Source organism: Phyllobates terribilis, unplaced genomic scaffold (genome assembly GCF_046119375.1).
Source record: "Phyllobates terribilis strain yellow unplaced genomic scaffold, ASM4611937v1 Scaffold_11__3_contigs__length_659146591, whole genome shotgun sequence".
In the NCBI taxonomy this organism is placed as follows: Eukaryota; Metazoa; Chordata; class Amphibia; order Anura; family Dendrobatidae; genus Phyllobates; species Phyllobates terribilis.
The window spans coordinates 562,634,460-562,648,818 of NW_027362771.1; the positions used below are offsets into that span (position 1 = coordinate 562,634,460).

Sequence of the window (14,359 nt, forward strand, 5' to 3'; positions counted from 1 at the left end):
GGCAGCGAAAGGTGTTATCAAAAAGGACGAATGACTGAACCTGGCCCAATTCTCTCATACTCTGCCGAGTGAGTGCAAATTGCAGTTTTCTTCACAATCTCAGCCCATTTGTAATATTTTTCCCATTTTACAGTACATGACATGGTAAAATGGCTAGTGTCATTGAAAGCTGCAATTTGTCCTGTAGAAATCAAGCCCTCATGCGGCTACATCTATAGAAAAATTTAAAAAGTTATGGCTTTTTGCACAAATGAAAGCACAAAAATGAAAAGTGAGCAGGGCCCACAGTTGTTCACATCATCACTCACATGCCTCGTGTTTACTTTCTAGTCGTGTTGCGTCAGAGATCACAGCACAGCCATTCCTCGTTAGTATAGTGGTGAGTATCCCCACCTGTCACGCGGGAGACTGGGGTTCGATTCCCCGACGGGGAGGTCTTTTACATTGTGACTCTGGACTCTGGACTCTGGAGCTCTGGAATCTGAAGCAGTACTTCAAATTGCATTGAAAATGTAATTAATCCGGCAATATATTCGTATTCAGGAGCTGTCGTTTCATTTTATTGTTTGATTGTCAATCGCTTCAGGGGCATCTGCCACCAACAATCACCACATGTGGGATAAATCCATCCCTCAAAAAAGAATGATTGCGCTCGCTCTCACATATTTCCAGTTTGTCCTGTAGGGGTGAGCCCCACACAGATGGCCGGTTAGCTCAGTTGGTTAGAGCGTGGTGCTAATAACGCCAAGGTCGCGGGTCCGATCCCCGTACTGGCCAAAAACAGCCCTTACCAGTCACCTTCCCTCATTGGGTCACAGGTAGATCAACGCTGAAGCTTTTTGCTTCTTAGCAGTTTCTTTGTTGCATCATTTTCTTTTCTCATTTTACTAGTTTAATAAAGAGATAAAAAAATTCACAAAAATAAATGTCAATTCTGTCAGGTCCCCCGAGGTGAACACACTGGAAAGCTGCTACAGAAAAATATACTAGTGGCACAATAACGGGCATCAAAGCGGGCAGCGAAAGGTGTTATCAAAAAGGACGAATGACTGAACCTGGCCCAATTCTCTCATACTCTGCCGAGTGAGTGCAAATTGCAGTTTTCTTCACAATCTCAGCCCATTTGTAATATTTTTCCCATTTTACAGTACATGACATGGTAAAATGGCTAGTGTCATTGAAAGCTGCAATTTGTCCTGTAGAAATCAAGCCCTCATGCGGCTACATCTATAGAAAAATTTAAAAAGTTATGGCTTTTTGCACAAATGAAAGCACAAAAATGAAAAGTGAGCAGGGCCCACAGTTGTTCACATCATCACTCACATGCCTCGTGTTTACTTTCTAGTCGTGTTGCGTCAGAGATCACAGCACAGCCATTCCTCGTTAGTATAGTGGTGAGTATCCCCACCTGTCACGCGGGAGACTGGGGTTCGATTCCCCGACGGGGAGGTCTTTTACATTGTGACTCTGGACTCTGGACTCTGGAGCTCTGGAATCTGAAGCAGTACTTCAAATTGCATTGAAAATGTAATTAATCCGGCAATATATTCGTATTCAGGAGCTGTCGTTTCATTTTATTGTTTGATTGTCAATCGCTTCAGGGGCATCTGCCACCAACAATCACCACATGTGGGATAAATCCATCCCTCAAAAAAGAATGATTGCGCTCGCTCTCACATATTTCCAGTTTGTCCTGTAGGGGTGAGCCCCACACAGATGGCCGGTTAGCTCAGTTGGTTAGAGCGTGGTGCTAATAACGCCAAGGTCGCGGGTCCGATCCCCGTACTGGCCAAAAACAGCCCTTACCAGTCACCTTCCCTCATTGGGTCACAGGTAGATCAACGCTGAAGCTTTTTGCTTCTTAGCAGTTTCTTTGTTGCATCATTTTCTTTTCTCATTTTACTAGTTTAATAAAGAGATAAAAAAATTCACAAAAATAAATGTCAATTCTGTCAGGTCCCCCGAGGTGAACACACTGGAAAGCTGCTACAGAAAAATATACTAGTGGCACAATAACGGGCATCAAAGCGGGCAGCGAAAGGTGTTATCAAAAAGGACGAATGACTGAACCTGGCCCAATTCTCTCATACTCTGCCGAGTGAGTGCAAATTGCAGTTTTCTTCACAATCTCAGCCCATTTGTAATATTTTTCCCATTTTACAGTACATGACATGGTAAAATGGCTAGTGTCATTGAAAGCTGCAATTTGTCCTGTAGAAATCAAGCCCTCATGCGGCTACATCTATAGAAAAATTTAAAAAGTTATGGCTTTTTGCACAAATGAAAGCACAAAAATGAAAAGTGAGCAGGGCCCACAGTTGTTCACATCATCACTCACATGCCTCGTGTTTACTTTCTAGTCGTGTTGCGTCAGAGATCACAGCACAGCCATTCCTCGTTAGTATAGTGGTGAGTATCCCCGCCTGTCACGCGGGAGACTGGGGTTCGATTCCCCGACGGGGAGGTCTTTTACATTGTGACTCTGGACTCTGGAGCTCTGGAATCTGAAGCAGTACTTCAAATTGCATTGAAAATGTAATTAATCCGGCAATATATTCGTATTCAGGAGCTGTCGTTTCATTTTATTGTTTGATTGTCAATCGCTTCAGGGGCATCTGCCACCAACAATCACCACATGTGGGATAAATCCATCCCACAAAAAAGAATGATTGCGCTCGCTCTCACATATTTCCAGTTTGTCCTGTAGGGGTGAGCCCCACACAGATGGCCGGTTAGCTCAGTTGGTTAGAGCGTGGTGCTAATAACGCCAAGGTCGCGGGTCCGATCCCCGTACTGGCCAAAAACAGCCCTTACCAGTCACCTTCCCTCATTGGGTCACAGGTAGATCAACGCTGAAGCTTTTTGCTTCTTAGCAGTTTCTTTGTTGCATCATTTTCTTTTCTCATTTTACTAGTTTAATAAAGAGATAAAAAAATTCACAAAAATAAATGTCAATTCTGTCAGGTCCCCCGAGGTGAACACACTGGAAAGCTGCTACAGAAAAATATACTAGTGGCACAATAACGGGCATCAAAGCGGGCAGCGAAAGGTGTTATCAAAAAGGACGAATGACTGAACCTGGCCCAATTCTCTCATACTCTGCCGAGTGAGTGCAAATTGCAGTTTTCTTCACAATCTCAGCCCATTTGTAATATTTTTCCCATTTTACAGTACATGACATGGTAAAATGGCTAGTGTCATTGAAAGCTGCAATTTGTCCTGTAGAAATCAAGCCCTCATGCGGCTACATCTATAGAAAAATTTAAAAAGTTATGGCTTTTTGCACAAATGAAAGCACAAAAATGAAAAGTGAGCAGGGCCCACAGTTGTTCACATCATCACTCACATGCCTCGTGTTTACTTTCTAGTCGTGTTGCGTCAGAGATCACAGCACAGCCATTCCTCGTTAGTATAGTGGTGAGTATCCCCGCCTGTCACGCGGGAGACTGGGGTTCGATTCCCCGACGGGGAGGTCTTTTACATTGTGACTCTGGACTCTGGAGCTCTGGAATCTGAAGCAGTACTTCAAATTGCATTGAAAATGTAATTAATCCGGCAATATATTCGTATTCAGGAGCTGTCGTTTCATTTTATTGTTTGATTGTCAATCGCTTCAGGGGCATCTGCCACCAACAATCACCACATGTGGGATAAATCCATCCCACAAAAAAGAATGATTGCGCTCGCTCTCACATATTTCCAGTTTGTCCTGTAGGGGTGAGCCCCACACAGATGGCCGGTTAGCTCAGTTGGTTAGAGCGTGGTGCTAATAACGCCAAGGTCGCGGGTCCGATCCCCGTACTGGCCAAAAACAGCCCTTACCAGTCACCTTCCCTCATTGGGTCACAGGTAGATCAACGCTGAAGCTTTTTGCTTCTTAGCAGTTTCTTTGTTGCATCATTTTCTTTTCTCATTTTACTAGTTTAATAAAGAGATAAAAAAATTCACAAAAATAAATGTCAATTCTGTCAGGTCCCCCGAGGTGAACACACTGGAAAGCTGCTACAGAAAAATATACTAGTGGCACAATAACGGGCATCAAAGCGGGCAGCGAAAGGTGTTATCAAAAAGGACGAATGACTGAACCTGGCCCAATTCTCTCATACTCTGCCGAGTGAGTGCAAATTGCAGTTTTCTTCACAATCTCAGCCCATTTGTAATATTTTTCCCATTTTACAGTACATGACATGGTAAAATGGCTAGTGTCATTGAAAGCTGCAATTTGTCCTGTAGAAATCAAGCCCTCATGCGGCTACATCTATAGAAAAATTTAAAAAGTTATGGCTTTTTGCACAAATGAAAGCACAAAAATGAAAAGTGAGCAGGGCCCACAGTTGTTCACATCATCACTCACATGCCTCGTGTTTACTTTCTAGTCGTGTTGCGTCAGAGATCACAGCACAGCCATTCCTCGTTAGTATAGTGGTGAGTATCCCCACCTGTCACGCGGGAGACTGGGGTTCGATTCCCCGACGGGGAGGTCTTTTACATTGTGACTCTGGACTCTGGACTCTGGAGCTCTGGAATCTGAAGCAGTACTTCAAATTGCATTGAAAATGTAATTAATCCGGCAATATATTCGTATTCAGGAGCTGTCGTTTCATTTTATTGTTTGATTGTCAATCGCTTCAGGGGCATCTGCCACCAACAATCACCACATGTGGGATAAATCCATCCCTCAAAAAAGAATGATTGCGCTCGCTCTCACATATTTCCAGTTTGTCCTGTAGGGGTGAGCCCCACACAGATGGCCGGTTAGCTCAGTTGGTTAGAGCGTGGTGCTAATAACGCCAAGGTCGCGGGTCCGATCCCCGTACTGGCCAAAAACAGCCCTTACCAGTCACCTTCCCTCATTGGGTCACAGGTAGATCAACGCTGAAGCTTTTTGCTTCTTAGCAGTTTCTTTGTTGCATCATTTTCTTTTCTCATTTTACTAGTTTAATAAAGAGATAAAAAAATTCACAAAAATAAATGTCAATTCTGTCAGGTCCCCCGAGGTGAACACACTGGAAAGCTGCTACAGAAAAATATACTAGTGGCACAATAACGGGCATCAAAGCGGGCAGCGAAAGGTGTTATCAAAAAGGACGAATGACTGAACCTGGCCCAATTCTCTCATACTCTGCCGAGTGAGTGCAAATTGCAGTTTTCTTCACAATCTCAGCCCATTTGTAATATTTTTCCCATTTTACAGTACATGACATGGTAAAATGGCTAGTGTCATTGAAAGCTGCAATTTGTCCTGTAGAAATCAAGCCCTCATGCGGCTACATCTATAGAAAAATTTAAAAAGTTATGGCTTTTTGCACAAATGAAAGCACAAAAATGAAAAGTGAGCAGGGCCCACAGTTGTTCACATCATCACTCACATGCCTCGTGTTTACTTTCTAGTCGTGTTGCGTCAGAGATCACAGCACAGCCATTCCTCGTTAGTATAGTGGTGAGTATCCCCGCCTGTCACGCGGGAGACTGGGGTTCGATTCCCCGACGGGGAGGTCTTTTACATTGTGACTCTGGACTCTGGAGCTCTGGAATCTGAAGCAGTACTTCAAATTGCATTGAAAATGTAATTAATCCGGCAATATATTCGTATTCAGGAGCTGTCGTTTCATTTTATTGTTTGATTGTCAATCGCTTCAGGGGCATCTGCCACCAACAATCACCACATGTGGGATAAATCCATCCCTCAAAAAAGAATGATTGCGCTCGCTCTCACATATTTCCAGTTTGTCCTGTAGGGGTGAGCCCCACACAGATGGCCGGTTAGCTCAGTTGGTTAGAGCGTGGTGCTAATAACGCCAAGGTCGCGGGTCCGATCCCCGTACTGGCCAAAAACAGCCCTTACCAGTCACCTTCCCTCATTGGGTCACAGGTAGATCAACGCTGAAGCTTTTTGCTTCTTAGCAGTTTCTTTGTTGCATCATTTTCTTTTCTCATTTTACTAGTTTAATAAAGAGATAAAAAAATTCACAAAAATAAATGTCAATTCTGTCAGGTCCCCCGAGGTGAACACACTGGAAAGCTGCTACAGAAAAATATACTAGTGGCACAATAACGGGCATCAAAGCGGGCAGCGAAAGGTGTTATCAAAAAGGACGAATGACTGAACCTGGCCCAATTCTCTCATACTCTGCCGAGTGAGTGCAAATTGCAGTTTTCTTCACAATCTCAGCCCATTTGTAATATTTTTCCCATTTTACAGTACATGACATGGTAAAATGGCTAGTGTCATTGAAAGCTGCAATTTGTCCTGTAGAAATCAAGCCCTCATGCGGCTACATCTATAGAAAAATTTAAAAAGTTATGGCTTTTTGCACAAATGAAAGCACAAAAATGAAAAGTGAGCAGGGCCCACAGTTGTTCACATCATCACTCACATGCCTCGTGTTTACTTTCTAGTCGTGTTGCGTCAGAGATCACAGCACAGCCATTCCTCGTTAGTATAGTGGTGAGTATCCCCGCCTGTCACGCGGGAGACTGGGGTTCGATTCCCCGACGGGGAGGTCTTTTACATTGTGACTCTGGACTCTGGAGCTCTGGAATCTGAAGCAGTACTTCAAATTGCATTGAAAATGTAATTAATCCGGCAATATATTCGTATTCAGGAGCTGTCGTTTCATTTTATTGTTTGATTGTCAATCGCTTCAGGGGCATCTGCCACCAACAATCACCACATGTGGGATAAATCCATCCCACAAAAAAGAATGATTGCGCTCGCTCTCACATATTTCCAGTTTGTCCTGTAGGGGTGAGCCCCACACAGATGGCCGGTTAGCTCAGTTGGTTAGAGCGTGGTGCTAATAACGCCAAGGTCGGGGGTCCGATCCCCGTACTGGCCAAAAACAGCCCTTACCAGTCACCTTCCCTCATTGGGTCACAGGTAGATCAACACTGAAGCTTTTTGCTTCTTAGCAGTTTCTTTGTTGCATCATTTTCTTTTCTCATTTTACTAGTTTAATAAAGAGATAAAAAAATTCACAAAAATAAATGTCAATTCTGTCAGGTCCCCCGAGGTGAACACACTGGAAAGCTGCTACAGAAAAATATACTAGTGGCACAATAACGGGCATCAAAGCGGGCAGCGAAAGGTGTTATCAAAAAGGACGAATGACTGAACCTGGCCCAATTCTCTCATACTCTGCCGAGTGAGTGCAAATTGCAGTTTTCTTCACAATCTCAGCCCATTTGTAATATTTTTCCCATTTTACAGTACATGACATGGTAAAATGGCTAGTGTCATTGAAAGCTGCAATTTGTCCTGTAGAAATCAAGCCCTCATGCGGCTACATCTATAGAAAAATTTAAAAAGTTATGGCTTTTTGCACAAATGAAAGCACAAAAATGAAAAGTGAGCAGGGCCCACAGTTGTTCACATCATCACTCACATGCCTCGTGTTTACTTTCTAGTCGTGTTGCGTCAGAGATCACAGCACAGCCATTCCTCGTTAGTATAGTGGTGAGTATCCCCACCTGTCACGCGGGAGACTGGGGTTCGATTCCCCGACGGGGAGGTCTTTTACATTGTGACTCTGGACTCTGGACTCTGGAGCTCTGGAATCTGAAGCAGTACTTCAAATTGCATTGAAAATGTAATTAATCCGGCAATATATTCGTATTCAGGAGCTGTCGTTTCATTTTATTGTTTGATTGTCAATCGCTTCAGGGGCATCTGCCACCAACAATCACCACATGTGGGATAAATCCATCCCTCAAAAAAGAATGATTGCGCTCGCTCTCACATATTTCCAGTTTGTCCTGTAGGGGTGAGCCCCACACAGATGGCCGGTTAGCTCAGTTGGTTAGAGCGTGGTGCTAATAACGCCAAGGTCGCGGGTCCGATCCCCGTACTGGCCAAAAACAGCCCTTACCAGTCACCTTCCCTCATTGGGTCACAGGTAGATCAACGCTGAAGCTTTTTGCTTCTTAGCAGTTTCTTTGTTGCATCATTTTCTTTTCTCATTTTACTAGTTTAATAAAGAGATAAAAAAATTCACAAAAATAAATGTCAATTCTGTCAGGTCCCCCGAGGTGAACACACTGGAAAGCTGCTACAGAAAAATATACTAGTGGCACAATAACGGGCATCAAAGCGGGCAGCGAAAGGTGTTATCAAAAAGGACGAATGACTGAACCTGGCCCAATTCTCTCATACTCTGCCGAGTGAGTGCAAATTGCAGTTTTCTTCACAATCTCAGCCCATTTGTAATATTTTTCCCATTTTACAGTACATGACATGGTAAAATGGCTAGTGTCATTGAAAGCTGCAATTTGTCCTGTAGAAATCAAGCCCTCATGCGGCTACATCTATAGAAAAATTTAAAAAGTTATGGCTTTTTGCACAAATGAAAGCACAAAAATGAAAAGTGAGCAGGGCCCACAGTTGTTCACATCATCACTCACATGCCTCGTGTTTACTTTCTAGTCGTGTTGCGTCAGAGATCACAGCACAGCCATTCCTCGTTAGTATAGTGGTGAGTATCCCCGCCTGTCACGCGGGAGACTGGGGTTCGATTCCCCGACGGGGAGGTCTTTTACATTGTGACTCTGGACTCTGGAGCTCTGGAATCTGAAGCAGTACTTCAAATTGCATTGAAAATGTAATTAATCCGGCAATATATTCGTATTCAGGAGCTGTCGTTTCATTTTATTGTTTGATTGTCAATCGCTTCAGGGGCATCTGCCACCAACAATCATCACATGTGGGATAAATCCATCCCACAAAAAAGAATGATTGCGCTCGCTCTCACATATTTCCAGTTTGTCCTGTAGGGGTGAGCCCCACACAGATGGCCGGTTAGCTCAGTTGGTTAGAGCGTGGTGCTAATAACGCCAAGGTCGCGGGTCCGATCCCCGTACTGGCCAAAAACAGCCCTTACCAGTCACCTTCCCTCATTGGGTCACAGGTAGATCAACGCTGAAGCTTTTTGCTTCTTAGCAGTTTCTTTGTTGCATCATTTTCTTTTCTCATTTTACTAGTTTAATAAAGAGATAAAAAAATTCACAAAAATAAATGTCAATTCTGTCAGGTCCCCCGAGGTGAACACACTGGAAAGCTGCTACAGAAAAATATACTAGTGGCACAATAACGGGCATCAAAGCGGGCAGCGAAAGGTGTTATCAAAAAGGACGAATGACTGAACCTGGCCCAATTCTCTCATACTCTGCCGAGTGAGTGCAAATTGCAGTTTTCTTCACAATCTCAGCCCATTTGTAATATTTTTCCCATTTTACAGTACATGACATGGTAAAATGGCTAGTGTCATTGAAAGCTGCAATTTGTCCTGTAGAAATCAAGCCCTCATGCGGCTACATCTATAGAAAAATTTAAAAAGTTATGGCTTTTTGCACAAATGAAAGCACAAAAATGAAAAGTGAGCAGGGCCCACAGTTGTTCACATCATCACTCACATGCCTCGTGTTTACTTTCTAGTCGTGTTGCGTCAGAGATCACAGCACAGCCATTCCTCGTTAGTATAGTGGTGAGTATCCCCACCTGTCACGCGGGAGACTGGGGTTCGATTCCCCGACAGGGAGGTCTTTTACATTGTGACTCTGGACTCTGGACTCTGGAGCTCTGGAATCTGAAGCAGTACTTCAAATTGCATTGAAAATGTAATTAATCCGGCAATATATTCGTATTCAGGAGCTGTCGTTTCATTTTATTGTTTGATTGTCAATCGCTTCAGGGGCATCTGCCACCAACAATCACCACATGTGGGATAAATCCATCCCTCAAAAAAGAATGATTGCGCTCGCTCTCACATATTTCCAGTTTGTCCTGTAGGGGTGAGCCCCACACAGATGGCCGGTTAGCTCAGTTGGTTAGAGCGTGGTGCTAATAACGCCAAGGTCGCGGGTCCGATCCCCGTACTGGCCAAAAACAGCCCTTACCAGTCACCTTCCCTCATTGGGTCACAGGTAGATCAACGCTGAAGCTTTTTGCTTCTTAGCAGTTTCTTTGTTGCATCATTTTCTTTTCTCATTTTACTAGTTTAATAAAGAGATAAAAAAATTCACAAAAATAAATGTCAATTCTGTCAGGTCCCCCGAGGTGAACACACTGGAAAGCTGCTACAGAAAAATATACTAGTGGCACAATAACGGGCATCAAAGCGGGCAGCGAAAGGTGTTATCAAAAAGGACGAATGACTGAACCTGGCCCAATTCTCTCATACTCTGCCGAGTGAGTGCAAATTGCAGTTTTCTTCACAATCTCAGCCCATTTGTAATATTTTTCCCATTTTACAGTACATGACATGGTAAAATGGCTAGTGTCATTGAAAGCTGCAATTTGTCCTGTAGAAATCAAGCCCTCATGCGGCTACATCTATAGAAAAATTTAAAAAGTTATGGCTTTTTGCACAAATGAAAGCACAAAAATGAAAAGTGAGCAGGGCCCACAGTTGTTCACATCATCACTCACATGCCTCGTGTTTACTTTCTAGTCGTGTTGCGTCAGAGATCACAGCACAGCCATTCCTCGTTAGTATAGTGGTGAGTATCCCCACCTGTCACGCGGGAGACTGGGGTTCGATTCCCCGACGGGGAGGTCTTTTACATTGTGACTCTGGACTCTGGAGCTCTGGAGCTCTGGAATCTGAAGCAGTACTTCAAATTGCATTGAAAATGTAATTAATCCGGCAATATATTCGTATTCAGGAGCTGTCGTTTCATTTTATTGTTTGATTGTCAATCGCTTCAGGGGCATCTGCCACCAACAATCACCACATGTGGGATAAATCCATCCCTCAAAAAAGAATGATTGCGCTCGCTCTCACATATTTCCAGTTTGTCCTGTAGGGGTGAGCCCCACACAGATGGCCGGTTAGCTCAGTTGGTTAGAGCGTGGTGCTAATAACGCCAAGGTCGCGGGTCCGATCCCCGTACTGGCCAAAAACAGCCCTTACCAGTCACCTTCCCTCATTGGGTCACAGGTAGATCAACGCTGAAGCTTTTTGCTTCTTAGCAGTTTCTTTGTTGCATCATTTTCTTTTCTCATTTTACTAGTTTAATAAAGAGATAAAAAAATTCACAAAAATAAATGTCAATTCTGTCAGGTCCCCCGAGGTGAACACACTGGAAAGCTGCTACAGAAAAATATACTAGTGGCACAATAACGGGCATCAAAGCGGGCAGCGAAAGGTGTTATCAAAAAGGACGAATGACTGAACCTGGCCCAATTCTCTCATACTCTGCCGAGTGAGTGCAAATTGCAGTTTTCTTCACAATCTCAGCCCATTTGTAATATTTTTCCCATTTTACAGTACATGACATGGTAAAATGGCTAGTGTCATTGAAAGCTGCAATTTGTCCTGTAGAAATCAAGCCCTCATGCGGCTACATCTATAGAAAAATTTAAAAAGTTATGGCTTTTTGCACAAATGAAAGCACAAAAATGAAAAGTGAGCAGGGCCCACAGTTGTTCACATCATCACTCACATGCCTCGTGTTTACTTTCTAGTCGTGTTGCGTCAGAGATCACAGCACAGCCATTCCTCGTTAGTATAGTGGTGAGTATCCCCGCCTGTCACGCGGGAGACTGGGGTTCGATTCCCCGACGGGGAGGTCTTTTACATTGTGACTCTGGACTCTGGAGCTCTGGAATCTGAAGCAGTACTTCAATTTGCATTGAAAATGTAATTAATCCGGCAATATATTCGTATTCAGGAGCTGTCGTTTCATTTTATTGTTTGATTGTCAATCGCTTCAGGGGCATCTGCCACCAACAATCACCACATGTGGGATAAATCCATCCCTCAAAAAAGAATGATTGCGCTCGCTCTCACATATTTCCAGTTTGTCCTGTAGGGGTGAGCCCCACACAGATGGCCGGTTAGCTCAGTTGGTTAGAGCGTGGTGCTAATAACGCCAAGGTCGCGGGTCCGATCCCCGTACTGGCCAAAAACAGCCCTTACCAGTCACCTTCCCTCATTGGGTCACAGGTAGATCAACGCTGAAGCTTTTTGCTTCTTAGCAGTTTCTTTGTTGCATCATTTTCTTTTCTCATTTTACTAGTTTAATAAAGAGATAAAAAAATTCACAAAAATAAATGTCAATTCTGTCAGGTCCCCCGAGGTGAACACACTGGAAAGCTGCTACAGAAAAATATACTAGTGGCACAATAACGGGCATCAAAGCGGGCAGCGAAAGGTGTTATCAAAAAGGACGAATGACTGAACCTGGCCCAATTCTCTCATACTCTGCCGAGTGAGTGCAAATTGCAGTTTTCTTCACAATCTCAGCCCATTTGTAATATTTTTCCCATTTTACAGTACATGACATGGTAAAATGGCTAGTGTCATTGAAAGCTGCAATTTGTCCTGTAGAAATCAAGCCCTCATGCGGCTACATCTATAGAAAAATTTAAAAAGTTATGGCTTTTTGCACAAATGAAAGCACAAAAATGGAAAGTGAGCAGGGCCCACAGTTGTTCACATCATCACTCACATGCCTCGTGTTTACTTTCTAGTCGTGTTGCGTCAGAGATCACAGCACAGCCATTCCTCGTTAGTATAGTGGTGAGTATCCCCGCCTGTCACGCGGGAGACTGGGGTTCGATTCCCCGACGGGGAGGTCTTTTACATTGTGACTCTGGACTCTGGACTCTGGAGCTCTGGAATCTGAAGCAGTACTTCAAATTGCATTGAAAATGTAATTAATCCGGCAATATATTCGTATTCAGGAGCTGTCGTTTCATTTTATTGTTTGATTGTCAATCGCTTCAGGGGCATCTGCCACCAACAATCACCACATGTGGGATAAATCCATCCCTCAAAAAAGAATGATTGCGCTCGCTCTCACATATTTCCAGTTTGTCCTGTAGGGGTGAGCCCCACACAGATGGCCGGTTAGCTCAGTTGGTTAGAGCGTGGTGCTAATAACGCCAAGGTCGCGGGTCCGATCCCCGTACTGGCCAAAAACAGCCCTTACCAGTCACCTTCCCTCATTGGGTCACAGGTAGATCAACGCTGAAGCTTTTTGCTTCTTAGCAGTTTCTTTGTTGCATCATTTTCTTTTCTCATTTTACTAGTTTAATAAAGAGATAAAAAAATTCACAAAAATAAATGTCAATTCTGTCAGGTCCCCCGAGGTGAACACACTGGAAAGCTGCTACAGAAAAATATACTAGTGGCACAATAACGGGCATCAAAGCGGGCAGCGAAAGGTGTTATCAAAAAGGACGAATGACTGAACCTGGCCCAATTCTCTCATACTCTGCCGAGTGAGTGCAAATTGCAGTTTTCTTCACAATCTCAGCCCATTTGTAATATTTTTCCCATTTTACAGTACATGACATGGTAAAATGGCTAGTGTCATTGAAAGCTGCAATTTGTCCTGTAGAAATCAAGCCCTCATGCGGCTACATCTATAGAAAAATTTAAAAAGTTATGGCTTTTTGCACAAATGAAAGCACAAAAATGAAAAGTGAGCAGGGCCCACAGTTGTTCACATCATCACTCACATGCCTCGTGTTTACTTTCTAGTCGTGTTGCGTCAGAGATCACAGCACAGCCATTCCTCGTTAGTATAGTGGTGAGTATCCCCACCTGTCACGCGGGAGACTGGGGTTCGATTCCCCGACGGGGAGGTCTTTTACATTGTGACTCTGGACTCTGGAGCTCTGGAATCTGAAGCAGTACTTCAAATTGCATTGAAAATGTAATTAATCCGGCAATATATTCGTATTCAGGAGCTGTCGTTTCATTTTATTGTTTGATTGTCAATCGCTTCAGGGGCATCTGCCACCAACAATCACCACATGTGGGATAAATCCATCCCTCAAAAAAGAATGATTGCGCTCGCTCTCACATATTTCCAGTTTGTCCTGTAGGGGTGAGCCCCACACAGATGGCCGGTTAGCTCAGTTGGTTAGAGCGTGGTGCTAATAACGCCAAGGTCGCGGGTCCGATCCCCGTACTGGCCAAAAACAGCCCTTACCAGTCACCTTCCCTCATTGGGTCACAGGTAGATCAACGCTGAAGCTTTTTGCTTCTTAGCAGTTTCTTTGTTGCATCATTTTCTTTTCTCATTTTACTAGTTTAATAAAGAGATAAAAAAATTCACAAAAATAAATGTCAATTCTGTCAGGTCCCCCGAGGTGAACACACTGGAAAGCTGCTACAGAAAAATATACTAGTGGCACAATAACGGGCATCAAAGCGGGCAGCGAAAGGTGTTATCAAAAAGGACGAATGACTGAACCTGGCCCAATTCTCTCATACTCTGCCGAGTGAGTGCAAATTGCAGTTTTCTTCACAATCTCAGCCCATTTGTAATATTTTTCCCATTTTACAGTACATGACATGGTAAAATGGCTAGTGTCATTGAAAGCTGCAATTTGTCCTGTAGAAATCAAGCC

The 14,359-nt window shown here is 43.7% G+C and overlaps 21 non-coding genes across 21 annotated transcripts; all 21 read left to right on the forward strand.

Annotated features, from left to right (window-relative positions):
• Positions 1-703: 703 nt before the first annotated feature.
• TRNAI-AAU (transfer RNA isoleucine (anticodon AAU)) lies at positions 704-777 on the forward strand. Its single transcript has one exon. It is a non-coding gene; the product is annotated as a tRNA-Ile (tRNA).
• A 941-nt stretch (positions 778-1,718) lies between these two features.
• Positions 1,719-1,792, forward strand: TRNAI-AAU (transfer RNA isoleucine (anticodon AAU)). Its single transcript has one exon. It is a non-coding gene; the product is annotated as a tRNA-Ile (tRNA).
• A 600-nt stretch (positions 1,793-2,392) lies between these two features.
• Positions 2,393-2,464, forward strand: TRNAD-GUC (transfer RNA aspartic acid (anticodon GUC)). Its single transcript has one exon. It is a non-coding gene; the product is annotated as a tRNA-Asp (tRNA).
• A 262-nt stretch (positions 2,465-2,726) lies between these two features.
• On the forward strand, positions 2,727-2,800 carry TRNAI-AAU (transfer RNA isoleucine (anticodon AAU)). Its single transcript has one exon. It is a non-coding gene; the product is annotated as a tRNA-Ile (tRNA).
• Positions 2,801-3,400: 600 nt separating this feature from the next.
• On the forward strand, positions 3,401-3,472 carry TRNAD-GUC (transfer RNA aspartic acid (anticodon GUC)). Its single transcript has one exon. It is a non-coding gene; the product is annotated as a tRNA-Asp (tRNA).
• A 262-nt stretch (positions 3,473-3,734) lies between these two features.
• TRNAI-AAU (transfer RNA isoleucine (anticodon AAU)) lies at positions 3,735-3,808 on the forward strand. Its single transcript has one exon. It is a non-coding gene; the product is annotated as a tRNA-Ile (tRNA).
• Positions 3,809-4,749: 941 nt separating this feature from the next.
• Positions 4,750-4,823, forward strand: TRNAI-AAU (transfer RNA isoleucine (anticodon AAU)). The gene has a single exon. It is a non-coding gene; the product is annotated as a tRNA-Ile (tRNA).
• Positions 4,824-5,423: 600 nt separating this feature from the next.
• On the forward strand, positions 5,424-5,495 carry TRNAD-GUC (transfer RNA aspartic acid (anticodon GUC)). The gene has a single exon. It is a non-coding gene; the product is annotated as a tRNA-Asp (tRNA).
• Positions 5,496-5,757: 262 nt separating this feature from the next.
• Positions 5,758-5,831, forward strand: TRNAI-AAU (transfer RNA isoleucine (anticodon AAU)). Its single transcript has one exon. It is a non-coding gene; the product is annotated as a tRNA-Ile (tRNA).
• A 600-nt stretch (positions 5,832-6,431) lies between these two features.
• Positions 6,432-6,503, forward strand: TRNAD-GUC (transfer RNA aspartic acid (anticodon GUC)). Its single transcript has one exon. It is a non-coding gene; the product is annotated as a tRNA-Asp (tRNA).
• Positions 6,504-6,765: 262 nt separating this feature from the next.
• On the forward strand, positions 6,766-6,839 carry TRNAI-AAU (transfer RNA isoleucine (anticodon AAU)). Its single transcript has one exon. It is a non-coding gene; the product is annotated as a tRNA-Ile (tRNA).
• A 941-nt stretch (positions 6,840-7,780) lies between these two features.
• Positions 7,781-7,854, forward strand: TRNAI-AAU (transfer RNA isoleucine (anticodon AAU)). The gene has a single exon. It is a non-coding gene; the product is annotated as a tRNA-Ile (tRNA).
• A 600-nt stretch (positions 7,855-8,454) lies between these two features.
• TRNAD-GUC (transfer RNA aspartic acid (anticodon GUC)) lies at positions 8,455-8,526 on the forward strand. The gene has a single exon. It is a non-coding gene; the product is annotated as a tRNA-Asp (tRNA).
• A 262-nt stretch (positions 8,527-8,788) lies between these two features.
• On the forward strand, positions 8,789-8,862 carry TRNAI-AAU (transfer RNA isoleucine (anticodon AAU)). The gene has a single exon. It is a non-coding gene; the product is annotated as a tRNA-Ile (tRNA).
• A 941-nt stretch (positions 8,863-9,803) lies between these two features.
• On the forward strand, positions 9,804-9,877 carry TRNAI-AAU (transfer RNA isoleucine (anticodon AAU)). The gene has a single exon. It is a non-coding gene; the product is annotated as a tRNA-Ile (tRNA).
• Positions 9,878-10,819: 942 nt separating this feature from the next.
• TRNAI-AAU (transfer RNA isoleucine (anticodon AAU)) lies at positions 10,820-10,893 on the forward strand. Its single transcript has one exon. It is a non-coding gene; the product is annotated as a tRNA-Ile (tRNA).
• A 600-nt stretch (positions 10,894-11,493) lies between these two features.
• On the forward strand, positions 11,494-11,565 carry TRNAD-GUC (transfer RNA aspartic acid (anticodon GUC)). Its single transcript has one exon. It is a non-coding gene; the product is annotated as a tRNA-Asp (tRNA).
• A 262-nt stretch (positions 11,566-11,827) lies between these two features.
• On the forward strand, positions 11,828-11,901 carry TRNAI-AAU (transfer RNA isoleucine (anticodon AAU)). Its single transcript has one exon. It is a non-coding gene; the product is annotated as a tRNA-Ile (tRNA).
• A 600-nt stretch (positions 11,902-12,501) lies between these two features.
• On the forward strand, positions 12,502-12,573 carry TRNAD-GUC (transfer RNA aspartic acid (anticodon GUC)). The gene has a single exon. It is a non-coding gene; the product is annotated as a tRNA-Asp (tRNA).
• Positions 12,574-12,842: 269 nt separating this feature from the next.
• Positions 12,843-12,916, forward strand: TRNAI-AAU (transfer RNA isoleucine (anticodon AAU)). The gene has a single exon. It is a non-coding gene; the product is annotated as a tRNA-Ile (tRNA).
• A 934-nt stretch (positions 12,917-13,850) lies between these two features.
• Positions 13,851-13,924, forward strand: TRNAI-AAU (transfer RNA isoleucine (anticodon AAU)). The gene has a single exon. It is a non-coding gene; the product is annotated as a tRNA-Ile (tRNA).
• Positions 13,925-14,359: the final 435 nt, after the last annotated feature.